Consider the following 13,184-nt stretch of genomic DNA (forward strand, 5'->3'; position numbering starts at 1 on the left):
ATATATACAGTATATATATATATATATATATGTATATAGAGAGACAAAGAGAGAAAGAGATAGATATCAATGTAGATAAATATTTATATATTTTTTTTAAATGAAGGCAAAATATTTATATGAAGTATGATGAAGTGTTCACCTTGTATGACATTTATGTTTCTCAGCCATAATGACTCTGACTGTAATGTGCTGTTGATTGTGTGTGTGTGTGTGTGTGTCAGCAGTCTAGCTCACAGATCAATCACATAAGTACTTGTGCAGTAATTAGGGGCGAGTGTGTGTGAGCGAGACAAATACTGTATGTCCACTCACTGTTACACACAGGTCGGCTACTTTCATTGGTTCTAATGCTGTTGCAGACTTGTGCCATGAAACCCACGTAAAACAATTAAAAACTGCAAAAACATGGCCTTAAATAACACATGACCCTTAGTTCACAGCGAACAGGCCACGGATAATAGACATGGATCGTAGAACTGGGCAATAATTTAATAACAATAATGATCGCAGTATTATTTTCTCTAATAGCAAATGCACGTGGAATGTCTGTCATTGTTTTGACTTCAAATATAATGTTGGTTTTCTGCCCCTCATTTGGTTTAAATGGGGTTCTTCCACTTTCACACTGGAGCACAAATCAATCTTAAATGATCTGATATTTGTTTGCATAATTATTGAGACTGAATTATTTTGTCAATGGTATTACCCTTTTTGCCCCGCCCTTACAGATCAAATGGTTTGTCCAGTGCTTTAAAACCTACAAAGTGTTCTGAAAACCCCACCCTGCAGGAGCCACATGTGATTTAATGAAGTAATCTTTTTTTTTTTTACATCAGCATATTAACTAAGGCGTAATATTTGAAGGTGACAGACTGACGCGTAGGAAATAAATAAATGTGTTCAGGTTTTTAGCAAGCACATTAGGCCAAATGCTTTACAGCCTGTTTTATGACCACAGCCTGCTGCTCTGAGTTCAGAGGTTCCTCATCACATGTCAGTCTTTGCATGAAGTGCTTTACTACTGCTGATTCTCCACTGTTTTCATGTGCTCTGTGTGTGTGTGTGTGTGTGTGTGTGTGTACATGCATGCCGCTGCAGCTGTTCCTCCTCTCAGAGACACTAAGTTCCACAAGATGTGATGGATGCCAGAGTGTGTGTGTGTGCAGAGCTAGCTGCATGTGTGTGTGTTTTGTACATATGTTTGTCAGCACTTCCTCATGCACAGATGCACGCCGCCGTGCCTGCTGCGCGTCCGCATATATATGTTGTGAATGTCCATGTCATTGCCCCGTGGGTTAGAAGAGGTGCTTTTAAGGTCACGGATGTTATGAGTTTGGTTGGTAATTATAGTCACTGCACTTTTGGTTCCCACGGAGCAGGCCAGTGCAGTCTAAACCAGGAAAACATGAGCAGGTCAGCAGAGCCGGATTGCACCGTGGATCGACTTGTGCTGTTGTGTCCAAAGAATCTGGTTCAGAGGAAAAACATTAGCTTGCACAGGACGTAAAATGCTCTTTTTGTCTTATATCAGAAGTTATTTATTATCACTCTGTGGAGTGAAGGCATACGTGTTTTATTCACTGTGTCAACTGCAATTTCAGGGCTGATTAACAAGAATCAAAGAGCATATGTAAAGGGGTTTTAAAGAGGCTATTTTGAGAGACAGACTTGTGGTGGGAACATGTTGTAACAGTCAGAGTGGGCAGGCCGGCACTTCCTGCTCCAGCTACAGTTAGTCAGCATCCAGCTGCGTATTTACTTGCAAAAGTGATAGGACATGGGGCTGAGAGCAGTGGAGGAGGCGGACGAGCAGCTGAGAGGAGTGGGGGAGGAGGCAGAGCAGTGCAATTGATTTACCTGACAGTCGGCGGGGACAGCTTTCAATCTATCCTGGCTCCCCTTATCATCCGTCCATCGCCTCACCTGCAGCTCTGTCTCCCTGCATTTTTCTCCCTCTTCTAGATTGCACTAACTTTCCTATGTTTCGCTAACATCCGAGCCCAATCAATAATACCGCACCTCTGTCGTCTTCCGTGGTTGATTTGTTTTTTTTCTTTGATCTATTTCTTCATGTTACACCTCATTGTCACTTTTCAAACCCCCTCCCCTTCCCCCTCCCTCTTTTTTTTTCTTTGTCGCTCTCTTCTTTCTGTTTCCATCCACCTAGTCACACCCACGTACAGGCTGTGAATTTTTAATTTATAGCAAAGAAGTTTTCACCTGTGGAGATGAGCATATGGTTAGATATTAAAAATTAAACTTAAGACCGTCCTCCCTTCATCTGTTCATCCACTCTCTCTCTCTCTCTAACTTCTTCTTTTGCTTCTACTCTGTTGTTCTTTATCTGTTGTTTCACCCATGTTTTTTATTTGGATTTGTTTGTAGTGGCTTGTATGTGGCAAACATTGTTGCTCAAGGACATTTCCAACAGTGTTCTGATCACTATTTTATAACCGCGATGCACTGGAATCAGATTTCCATATTCATTACATGTGCCGTGCGTCCCTGTCTAGAGTGTGTGTGTGTGTGTGTTTGCGTTTGATATTTCAGAGTAGTGGCACAAGATACAGGATAAATTTAACAAGGAACTGACAGAAATAGAGGAGAGAGCGATGAATGAAAGTAAATGGGAGATGAGAAAGAAAGAAAGACGACGACAGTGACAGAGTTTGTGGTTGGGGCGACCGCCTTCACATACATACACACTTACATACACACATACCCCTGCTCTTCACGTTACAATCAGAGGGAGACACCCTGAAGGAGCCAGGCACAACCACAACAACCCTATATTCCACCCACACTTACACACAAAGTCACAGACAGACACACACACACACATAATCTGAGCCAAACATGTTGAGCCTCTCACAGTCAGGACTGAAGTGTTTCCCTCACTTTTATTGCACCTTTGCTCTTCTCTCTGTCCTCCTCTTCAATTATTGTCTACTCTTCTCATCAGCGCTGCGCTCCCTCTATCTCCGTGGCACACATGACGGTTTGACATAGCAAACATGGTGCCAGACCACAAAGCTTTATTTTCCCCCTGCAGTTCTTTCTCCCGCTGTTTCTGTCTCTCTGTCTCTCGTTCTCTCCCTGCCTCGCGTCCTTCTCCTCCTCCTCCTTACGACTACACCGTTTAATCTGCAGCGGGGGCTTAGTGGCACGGCTGCAGGACTTCCACATCACTTTTTTCTCTCCGCCAGAGGATTTGCTGCTGTTTGCAGCCGTTTTCCTTTGCCCCTGTAGGTCCTCTGTCCTCCCAGACCGTCCTAAAGCTATGTACTAGTTTCATAATTCACATTATATTTTAATAATGACTTTTCATGTGCCCTCTCATCTTCTCGTCCCCTCGCTTCTCTATACAGTGGTGCCTGTGTGACATGTGTTTGGATTACGTCTAATTATTCTCCTCTTTAATCAGCGTCCCATCGACAAAGCCATAACTTTCAGTTGATGTCTGTGAAATCCCTGTCATGAGTTGCTTTCATTCTGCGGCATATAGATAGGGCTCCCAGCCAGTGTTTGCTCCAGTTTTTCAAAACGACAGAATATGTAACTTTATTCACTTCAAATAGGCAGTCGGCCAAACCCTTGTTTTCTGTTCTCCTTTTTTTTCTGGCACTGAGCGGTCACTGCTGTGGTATTTTCCCAGAGACAATGTGTCAGTCAAACAGCATTGGCATCTACTTGCCTCACAGTCTCTCAGTAATGTTCCATAGGTGGCGCTCTTCTTTATTAAGCTGTGCTATCGACTTTATTTTAAATCCCTTTGTTTGAAACACAGCGGAGTTGCAAATCAGATTTCATATGAACATTTCCAGAGTGAAATCTTCAGGCGAAGACAAGGAATTTTCCAGTCCATTATATGGGCACTGAGTGTTTGCTCTGTATCCTCTGGAGGAGTCTTTGCCTCTGCTGTTTTAGCCCTTGGCTCAGTCTCACAGTCTCCCCATTCACAATCAACAGAGCCAAGCAGCAAATGGGTGCCTCAAAATGGCTCCCACCAATCCACCCACCGCACATTAATTCCGCTCGCTCCTAATTCTTCTGCCTGAACCAGGATTAGCCCTCACCACTGTTTGTATATAGATTTGTAATTACTAAATTTGATTGTCTTTTTTTTGTTGTCAGGTTTTGCCAAGTGAATCAGGATAATACTGTTCAGCTGAGCTCTTTTTTTCTTTTGTCCTTTCATTCATCATTCTTCTCGTTGTCGTCCATTTTCCTTCTCTTTCTCTCTGAGGGACTGAGCGTCTGACACAAATCCCATTTTTTGTTGTGCGTGTTCAGAAATTATTTTCTGTCTTCCCATTTGCTTCAGACTCCCCAAGGCACCTGGGATTAAATGATGTCTAATCCAACTATGTGTGTGTGTGTACGTGCGTGTGTGTGTCATGACTAACAGCCTTCACTGTTGGTCATGATTGTCTAAGCGCTTTTCTGTGAGTAGAGATCACAGCAGCCTGTCCTACGACAAGGTTTAGAAGTTTAGGATGCGAGTGTCATTGTGCCTTGTGGTCTGTGTGTGTGTGTGTGTGTCTGTGTGTGTACATGAGGATGAATAATCTCTTTACAAACCCCAAAACCTTTGAAATTACTAGAAATCCATTGTTCTCAGAAGAGAGGATGCCACACGTCTGGATACAAAGACTACAAACCTGACCTGAAACACCCTCTATATCTGACAGATTTAGTGTGTATTTCTTTTCTTTCTGCTTATGAATGCACATGTGCGTGTGTGTGTGTGTGTGTGTGTGTGTGTGAACGGCTTATACATAATCATCATCCTGCAGGTCTGCACACACTCATGTCTCCAGTTCATCCTTATGTGGAAACTTGCTCGTGAAATGATACGGTGTCACAGTCAGTAAACCTATTCAACATAATGGGAATGCTAATATCATAAGACAAGCCAATGCATTAGATGAAAACATACCAACACTGTCTTTGCATAATTACTCCATGCCTCTGCTTCATCTAGTAAATGTGCACTATGAAATTATTTTTTATTTCCTCTCTAATGTATCTCAAACCCCCTACTCAGCATTCCCCAGCTACTCCATTTGTGGATAGCCTGTAGACACAGGAAGTGCCTTAGCAGCTCTCGCGCTCTCTCTCAATATCTCAATATTAAATTAGACCTGTTACTTAATACATCCCCTGGTGTAGAGGATGGCATCATCTTCCTCCCCTGCATCCTCTGACTCTCCTGGCTAAAGCATAGAGACACCTAACCTAAGTGCCAAGTCTCCCTTGCACCTTTCATAAGAAGCGCCTGTAATACATTTATTGAAAATAACAAGGTTGTGTTCTAGGGTTACAGACAGCGGCTGTGCTTCTGTCTTGGCTTGAACATCAATATATATGTATATATATGTATATATATATATATATATATATATATATATGTGTGTGTATATATGTTGTTTTTTTCCTGCTTTATGAGATGGTGACAGAAGAGAAAGACAGGGGAACGTTGGGAGTAAAGAAGGGACGACACAAGAAAGGAACTAATCCCAAATATCAAATTAATAAATGAAGGAAAAGTCATTTGGGCTCCATTTCTTTGTGTTTCTTTTCAAACTTCTCAGTAGATTAGAACAAATACCTGCCTTATGTAAAATATTTTAGCAGACCCTCAGTGCTTATGGTAATTTACCATGGGAATAACACACAACTCCTTATATGGACATCCTGTGGGTGTGTGTTTATAGGTCACATACTCAGGCTTTAAATATGCGTTGTTTTTTTTGTTGTGTCAAAGTTAAGATTGTTTTTATGTCACATGTTGAGTAATGATATAAAGTAGCAATAATTGTGCAGGTCACAGAATAGAGCGTTTTTCTTTTTGTTCATAAAAACGAGCCATGTGAACTTTGAACTGAGTACTTTTTGCCCAGGCGTGTGTTTGTATAGTTTATTTATATTTTTTTTCATCAGATTGCTTAGGTTGTGCTGAAAGAAAGGATATAAGACACTCTATATTGCACATTCTTATACCCACTGTACGTTTTAACATAGTTATGTTAATATTCTCTGTGTTCTAAGGGGTAAGCAGCCCCTGGTCATCAAATAAGTTATTTATATAAATCTAACTGGACTCCTCTTGAGTATGCTTTACTATTATGGGACACAGTGTCACTTCGGTCAGGTTCAGAACTCAGTCACAGCACACATTGATCCTTTCCTTCTGCTCAGCTCTGTCACCCCCTGAACCTGGAACTGTCTGTGCTTCCCAGTGGGGCGTGTGCATGTCACACACACGAGTGTGTGTGTATGTGTGTGTGCATGATACGTTCACATGAATGTGTTGTGTGCTGCTTTTCCCTGAAATGCAGACATAATGGTCCAAAGTATGGCACACACATATATATTGTATGTAAGAGCGTGGAGTTACAGGCATTAAAATCCAGAATTATAAATGAATCTGACATTTCTTGGCTGATACGCTGATTCACCGATTAGAAACCAGTCTACCACGCCAGCAGCAAGTAGATATGTGTGTGAGAAGGAGAGATGACAAGATGACAGATGCGTGACTGTGTATGTGCTCGTATTTGTTGCCTCTTTAGGACCTTTTTCTGGCATAAACGCTGACCTTGTCAGGACCAGTAGTTGTCATGGGGCCTAAAATCTGCTCCTGATGGGGCAGCGCTTCATTTCTGAGGAACCAGTGAAGTTTTGGGCTGCTGAGATTTGAATTGGTTTGAATAGGTTAAGGTTAGGGTTAGGCATCGACTGGTTATAACTGAGGTTTGAGAAAATGCTTTGTTCAGACTGTCCAAATGAATGTCCTAAGTAGAATAGTTCTGTATACATATTGTAAATATTTAAGATAAAGATGTATAAATTGGTCTTCTTCTCAGTCCAGTAAAATGTACCAGATTGAATTCCTCCATGTTTTTGTCACTACTGTCTAATTTCTCCTGTGTACTACTACTGGCTTCTTCTATTAATGATCTATGTATTTATTGTTTATGTTGAGGATGAGAACTGTGGTGAATGCGCAGAGCGTCCAGGCCGGATTGAGTCGGGCTGTAGTCTGACTGAAGCTTTACATGCAGTAGTAGTTTGACTCCTGGTCGCATTATATGGTTGGCTTAGAATTAGTACAATTGCAATCAGACTATTGTGTTGACATGTATTCTAAAATTCTAGTTTAGTTTGACAATAGTTTGTATCTTTAATACACAGACACACAAGTGAGGCAGTTTCTAATAAGATTGCATGCCCTAAATGTGCGCTCCAATTTATGCCCCCACAGAAACGTACACAACCACACAAGCAGCATTCATTGACCTCAACAAATTGCCTACCCAGCTCAAACACTCACACACACACGGGAGAAACACTGTGGTATTTTTTCCAGGTTTAGCGTGTGCTCATTGTAAACAGCCTAGTTGTGCTGCTCTGCTCTCCTCGCAGACTATTCAGCTGCTTCTGTGCTGCGCTGGGTGGCAGCCAGTAAAATGGTGGCGTGCTCATTGTAGAAGGCTGCTGGCTGCCATTGATTTGGCCCAGCAGGTCTTGAGGAAACACACTGTTGCCCTGCCAGCTTGGCCCAGGGAAGGAGGCTGGGATGTGTAAGCGGGCGTGCATGTGTATGTGTCAGATATAAAAGTGAAAAAGGAGTGCATTTATGGGCTGTGTACGCTGGTGCAGTGTGCATGGACAGCTCTCGTGGAGAAATCCCATTTTTCAGCCCATCTGTGTGGACTGTATACTCCACACTGTTTAAGCACCATTGGGGAAACTATAGGAAAGTCCAGAGCGATCAATTAGCCGTAATGCTTGTGATGCGATATGTTGTGTTTACCCAGAACAAGAGAAAAGGAAACCAGCTCAGAAAATAGCCATTATCTGGAATATTCCTCCAAATATCTCTGTTCTTTTCTTTTCTTTTCTTTTCTTTATTTTTTATTTCCACACTGATTCCTTAGACAAGCGTTGAAAAACAAAGGGAAGCTGGCAATGGGACAATAAATAATGCAGAGACACAGATTGAGGTCAAATGCTTTGGATTCCACAACACATACCTTTGAATGAGAGCTCATGTGTGAACGCACACAGATTCACATTATACACACATTTGTGTGCCCCCCCCCCCATCATAAGCAATATTTATTCCCTTGTGAGCGGTCGGTGTAATAATTAAAAAGACATGCACACTCATCACACCGTGTCAAGTACACGCTAACCATTTTATCACACAAACATTCGCCGTATACATGCACGGGCAGTCGTCTGCCTCGATGTCCCCTGATGTGACAAAGCATGACGAACGAGTCAGTTTGGAACACATTTAGGTCTGGTTGTCCAACCCCCCCATCTCCCCCCACCAGCCCCCACTCCCTCCTTCACTCTCCTTTTCATAACTCTGACAAGGGCAACTCAGCCATCCTCTCCATCCACAGCTCCTATCCATCAGCACACTGCCATAACCTGTCGCTGCTCCGTGATAGATTAGTTTTCATGCACTGATGTATTGGTCTATCACACATTGAGGTAGTGACAGATTAGATCATTATGCCCTTTTATGATTATATGAGTCTTCAGTCTTTATGGTTATAGGAGTCGTGTTTGGGTTGTCCAGTACACATTTGTGTTGTGTAGAAACATTCTTTTATTGAGGGTGGAAAGGAGAAAAGAGTGTAAAACACCAAGGACACACCTTTGTATCTGTGCTTTGCCTGCACTCACATTGCCGACACTCTCTACCCTCAGTAGATGGTCCGTATTTACGTATATAACGCTTTTTCTCGTCTCGGTGACCACTCAGAGGTGCTTTACACTACCGCTTTGCCATTCACCCATTCACTCACACAGTCATGCGACGCATCTATGTGCGGCACGTTTTTCTAAAGCACATTTTTTTCCCATCCCATTCACACACTGCCGCTACAGCCGTCAGGAGCAATGTGGGGTTAAGTGTCTTGGCCGAGGACACGTTGGCATGTAGACTCGCGGAGGCGGGAATCGAACTGGCGACCTTCAAGTTGAAAGACGACTCCCTGAAGTGTTGTTCGAGTTCAGCAAATTCAGGTTTACCATGTATATGTTACAAGTAACACGGCAAATGAGGCCAACAAAAGCTCTTTTGGCTGGGAGTGCTTTTAGATTGTTGATTGATTCTTTTATTATCGTTGTACAAAATGACATTAGCAATTAAAGAATAGCTTTTGTATGTGTTTTTTTGTCCAGCTCTGAACATTTATTACTTAATTTTCTAGCTTGTAAGAGCAGATTTTCCTGCAGCTGCCTTCGAATATATCTGAATGTAACTGTTGCATGTTATAAAAAAAAAGGAAAGAAAAGAAAACACACACACACACACTCTGCCAGCGTATCAAATGATAGTCTCTGATTCAGCACTTCAACATTATTGAATGCAACTTCAATACATAAGCCTCTGTTTTAACCTCACCCTGGAATCAATTCCACAAGTAATGCACTGCTCCAGGAGTCAGAGCGATGAAGCTGCTGTTTGACCTTCTATGGAAATAGTTTACACAGCAGTGGAGTATTTACAGTGCATGTGCTGTGTTTTAATGCCGCTTGCATTCGGCTTGTAGGTTCTCTCTCTCCCTGACCCTTGACTCCCAAATCCTCTCCATTGGCGCATTGTCATGATTGATGACGTCAATAGGAGCATCAGTGGCACACAGAAATGAGGTCTAGCTTTGATGGACAGGCCACCCTTTCCACATCCGCCCTTCTCTGGTGTGAATGTATGTGTGTGTGTGTTTGTGTGTTTATCAAACATGAAGCTGTAAGGTACCACGCTACATTTCTGTCAGTCATTGTGTGTGTGCATGTCTGTAGTACGCTGTATTCATTCAAACCTTTCTATGTATATAGTGCATATAGTGAGTATCGATATAGTGAAATATTTAACCGATGTTACAAATAAAAACTCAACTTTTTGTGGATTAGCATTAAAATAAAAAAAAAGTCTATTGACGTTTCCATCCACCAGATTCAGTTCCAATTGCTCACTCTCACTAGAGCTGTTGTATGAGTAAATAGTAAGTACATTTTTAGTTATATAGCACCTTTTATGGAATCACAAGGTGCTTCACAGGGCGATACAAGTAAAATACTGAGCGTTTAAACACAAAACAGGACAACAATAAGAACCCTGGTTTCTAACTGCTTTTTAAAAGCGACAACAGTGTCTAGGCTGCGACCCAATGTATTTTCAAACAAAAAATAGTATGTTTTTGAATGATTAAATCAATTTTTTTTGCTTCAGGAAAAAGTGTTGTTGGAAAGTATTGACACAAACCTAATTCCATAATGTTAGGGCTAACCTAGCGCCAGGTACAAAGGTGTGAATGTGTGTTTGTAGCATGGCACCTATTCTCTCCTCAGTATTTTCTGTATGCCTCCCAGTCTCTTCCTCTGTATCACTGGCCCTGCATTGCTGTCACTAGCCATTATAATGTATACAGCACCATACAGGGCTTCTCTCTTGTGGGGCCTACAGATCACACACATACACACACACAGGGAAACACAAGCACATATGGTCCATACAGTATGCATGCCCAGCATCAAACATCGTGCACTATTCAGTCTCTTCGGCTCCTACTTGAGTTCACTTTTCCTCATCTTGCAATTTTGGCATACTCTTGCTCACTCTGTACACTTTTGACTTACTTGGTAATTTTTACTTAATACAACTATACAGTTGTTAGCAGTTAAGAGCAAACATTTTCGGTCCGTCGCATGTCATGGTTTGCTGTCTGTGTAGTCAGATCCAACAATATTCTAATTTGTTATTTCAAATAATACACATTATAACTATCTAAGCAGTTTCTACTCTTCTGCCTCCAAAGTTGTCCTCTTCTCCCAAGTGTTCTAGGACACACACACGGACCACAGGAGCAGATACCCTGTCTGTTGAGGTTATGCAAAGGAATCATAATACGCTGCCAGGCAGTACATACATACTGTAGGTGCTGTGAGGCATTTAAAAAAAAAAAAGAAAAAAAAAACACCGTTAAGAGAGACATAAGTGTGTTGTCGCGTCAACAACAGTTTTAGAACAGTCACTTAATCAATTCTACACCCATAAACAAAAGAATATTAAAGAGAATGTCAAAAGCATCTGCTGTCACTTACAAAATATCCATCCTTTCTTCTCTCTCCAACTTTCTCCAATAAAAAATACCTTTCATCAAAGAGCAGAATTAACTTGTATTTGCTGCAATGATAAATCTAAATCTATTTAAAAGTACAGAAGTCGTTTATGCACTGGAACTCAACAAGGAACCCGCTGTTCTCTGAAGCGTATTATCCGGTTGAGACAGATGAGGCAGTGATAATGGTAACTTCTTTGGAGGCAGCTTTTTAAAGTCATGTCCATCTTCATCTCTTGTCTCCTATGCTCACTCTTCTCCTCCCCACTCTCTCTCTTTCACACACACACGTCAGGCCCAGACTTTTTTTTTCAGTGACATCATTGAGTTGTGGTGCCCCCAGCGGCAGCATGCCTAGGAAGGGTGGAGGCACTGGTGCTGGCGCTTGGATGTCTGATTTGATTCACCCTGACAAGCAAGGACCATTTGGGAGCCCTGTAACCACGGTAACTCCCATCAAAACATACTGGGTGGTTGGTCGACAGGGCCAGCCAGGGCTGCTGTTCCCTGCATCCATTTTTAATAGCCAGTGTACTTAGGTGCTCTTGGTGGGCCTGTCTCCCTGTGGTCCCATCTTCATGAAGAGGAAGCAGCAGAAAAAGCCCCATTACATATTTATTGTCCCCTGTCTTAATTATCAAACCAGAAGGTATGTGGGTTTAGCTCTTGCTCTCTTCCCTTCATTTTTGCTTCCCTTTTTTTTCTAACTTGGATTGATTAGATCCTCTCTTCCCTTATGTCTCATCTCTCATCCCTTTCTCTCTTTGTCAGTACTCCATCTTTCTGAGCTGTGCGACTTTATATCCATATAAAGAAACCACTAATGAAAAAAAGGGGAGGTTTTTGCATACACTATATGCTCCACTGCCAGTTTTATGGAATATTTCACAGTAGGTTTCAAGTGGCATATGTGACAAACACACTTCTGAAGTCAGACAGACGTGTGGCTTAACGTTTCCATTTGGGGCAGCTACGTTTAAATGTGCCTCCTTAGCTGACTTCTTCCTCACTCTGAGGATACGATATCATTTGAGCCACATGTCTTTATCCCTAATTATAATAGTATCCCTGCTGTAAATCAAATACTTCCTCGGCATGTTGCCATGAACGGCGAGAAGCATGAAATTGTCATTTAGGAATCCATGTTTTCAGATCTTTGCATTTCCCCGTGCACGTTGTTTTTCGAGTCCCACTCATGTACTCCCACTCCTCTGCTGGCCAAAATCAATCTGAGGGAAAAGGTTCTGTAACCCCATCCTTCTCTCTCAACCAGTGCAACATGACATTGGAGAAGATTGATCAAGAAATGTATTTCTGGACTCAGCTGCCCATGATCTGCCCTTTAACCTTCAGCTTTACAGTATGTGTTTCTGTGATACTACACATATTTAATATCAGATAGTAGAACATTCTCATCTGTTTTTGTATCTTAACAAATGAAAATTAGCTTGTTTCTTTTTTTGTTCCACTCTGCTTAAACTCACACTCAGAAAGTTCTAATATCTTGGAGAACTTGTGTTAATCTGGAGTACATCAGCTCTCCCTCTATTGCTCACCAGAGAAGAGGAATTCTTTTTCAGTTCACAAAAGCAAGGCCATTTCATGACTTGTGGTGCTCCATGGAATTCAGTGAATGCATGAAGTAGGGTTCATGAACTGCTACGTGGTTTCTGCTGCTGCTGCTGTCTCCTCCTCCTCCTCCTCCTCCTCCTCCTCCTCCTCATCCTCTTCCTCACCCTCTTCATCCGCATCGTCCTCTGCATGAGTAGAAACAGGAGGTTCACTCGGTCACTGCAGGGAATAGGATGTGCTTTTCCTAAGAATAGGTGAACGTTTGTCTCATGTTGAATACCACACGTTAACACAGCCGGTGCAAGTGCACTCTGAACAGGGCAAAGGAAGGAAGGTAATGGGCTGCATTGTCTATTTTGTCATCGTGAAGTACCACCTCAAACACAAAAAAAAGAGGGGTTATAACTGGAGAACCCTGTGGATTAAAGCATCAGCTATTTTGAAGGGTTACGCTCTTTTGATCTT

General features: G+C 42.0%; 1 protein-coding gene across 5 annotated transcripts in view; it reads left to right on the plus strand.

Annotated features, from left to right (window-relative positions):
- The window catches only part of LOC122770479 (receptor-type tyrosine-protein phosphatase delta-like), a 105,665-nt gene that overhangs the window by 59,571 nt on the left and 32,910 nt on the right, over positions 1-13,184 (plus strand). The gene's annotated exons all lie outside the window — the stretch shown is intronic.

The sequence above is a fragment of the Solea senegalensis genome, linkage group LG6, assembly GCF_019176455.1.
Source record: "Solea senegalensis isolate Sse05_10M linkage group LG6, IFAPA_SoseM_1, whole genome shotgun sequence".
Classification (NCBI taxonomy): domain Eukaryota; kingdom Metazoa; phylum Chordata; class Actinopteri; order Pleuronectiformes; family Soleidae; genus Solea; species Solea senegalensis.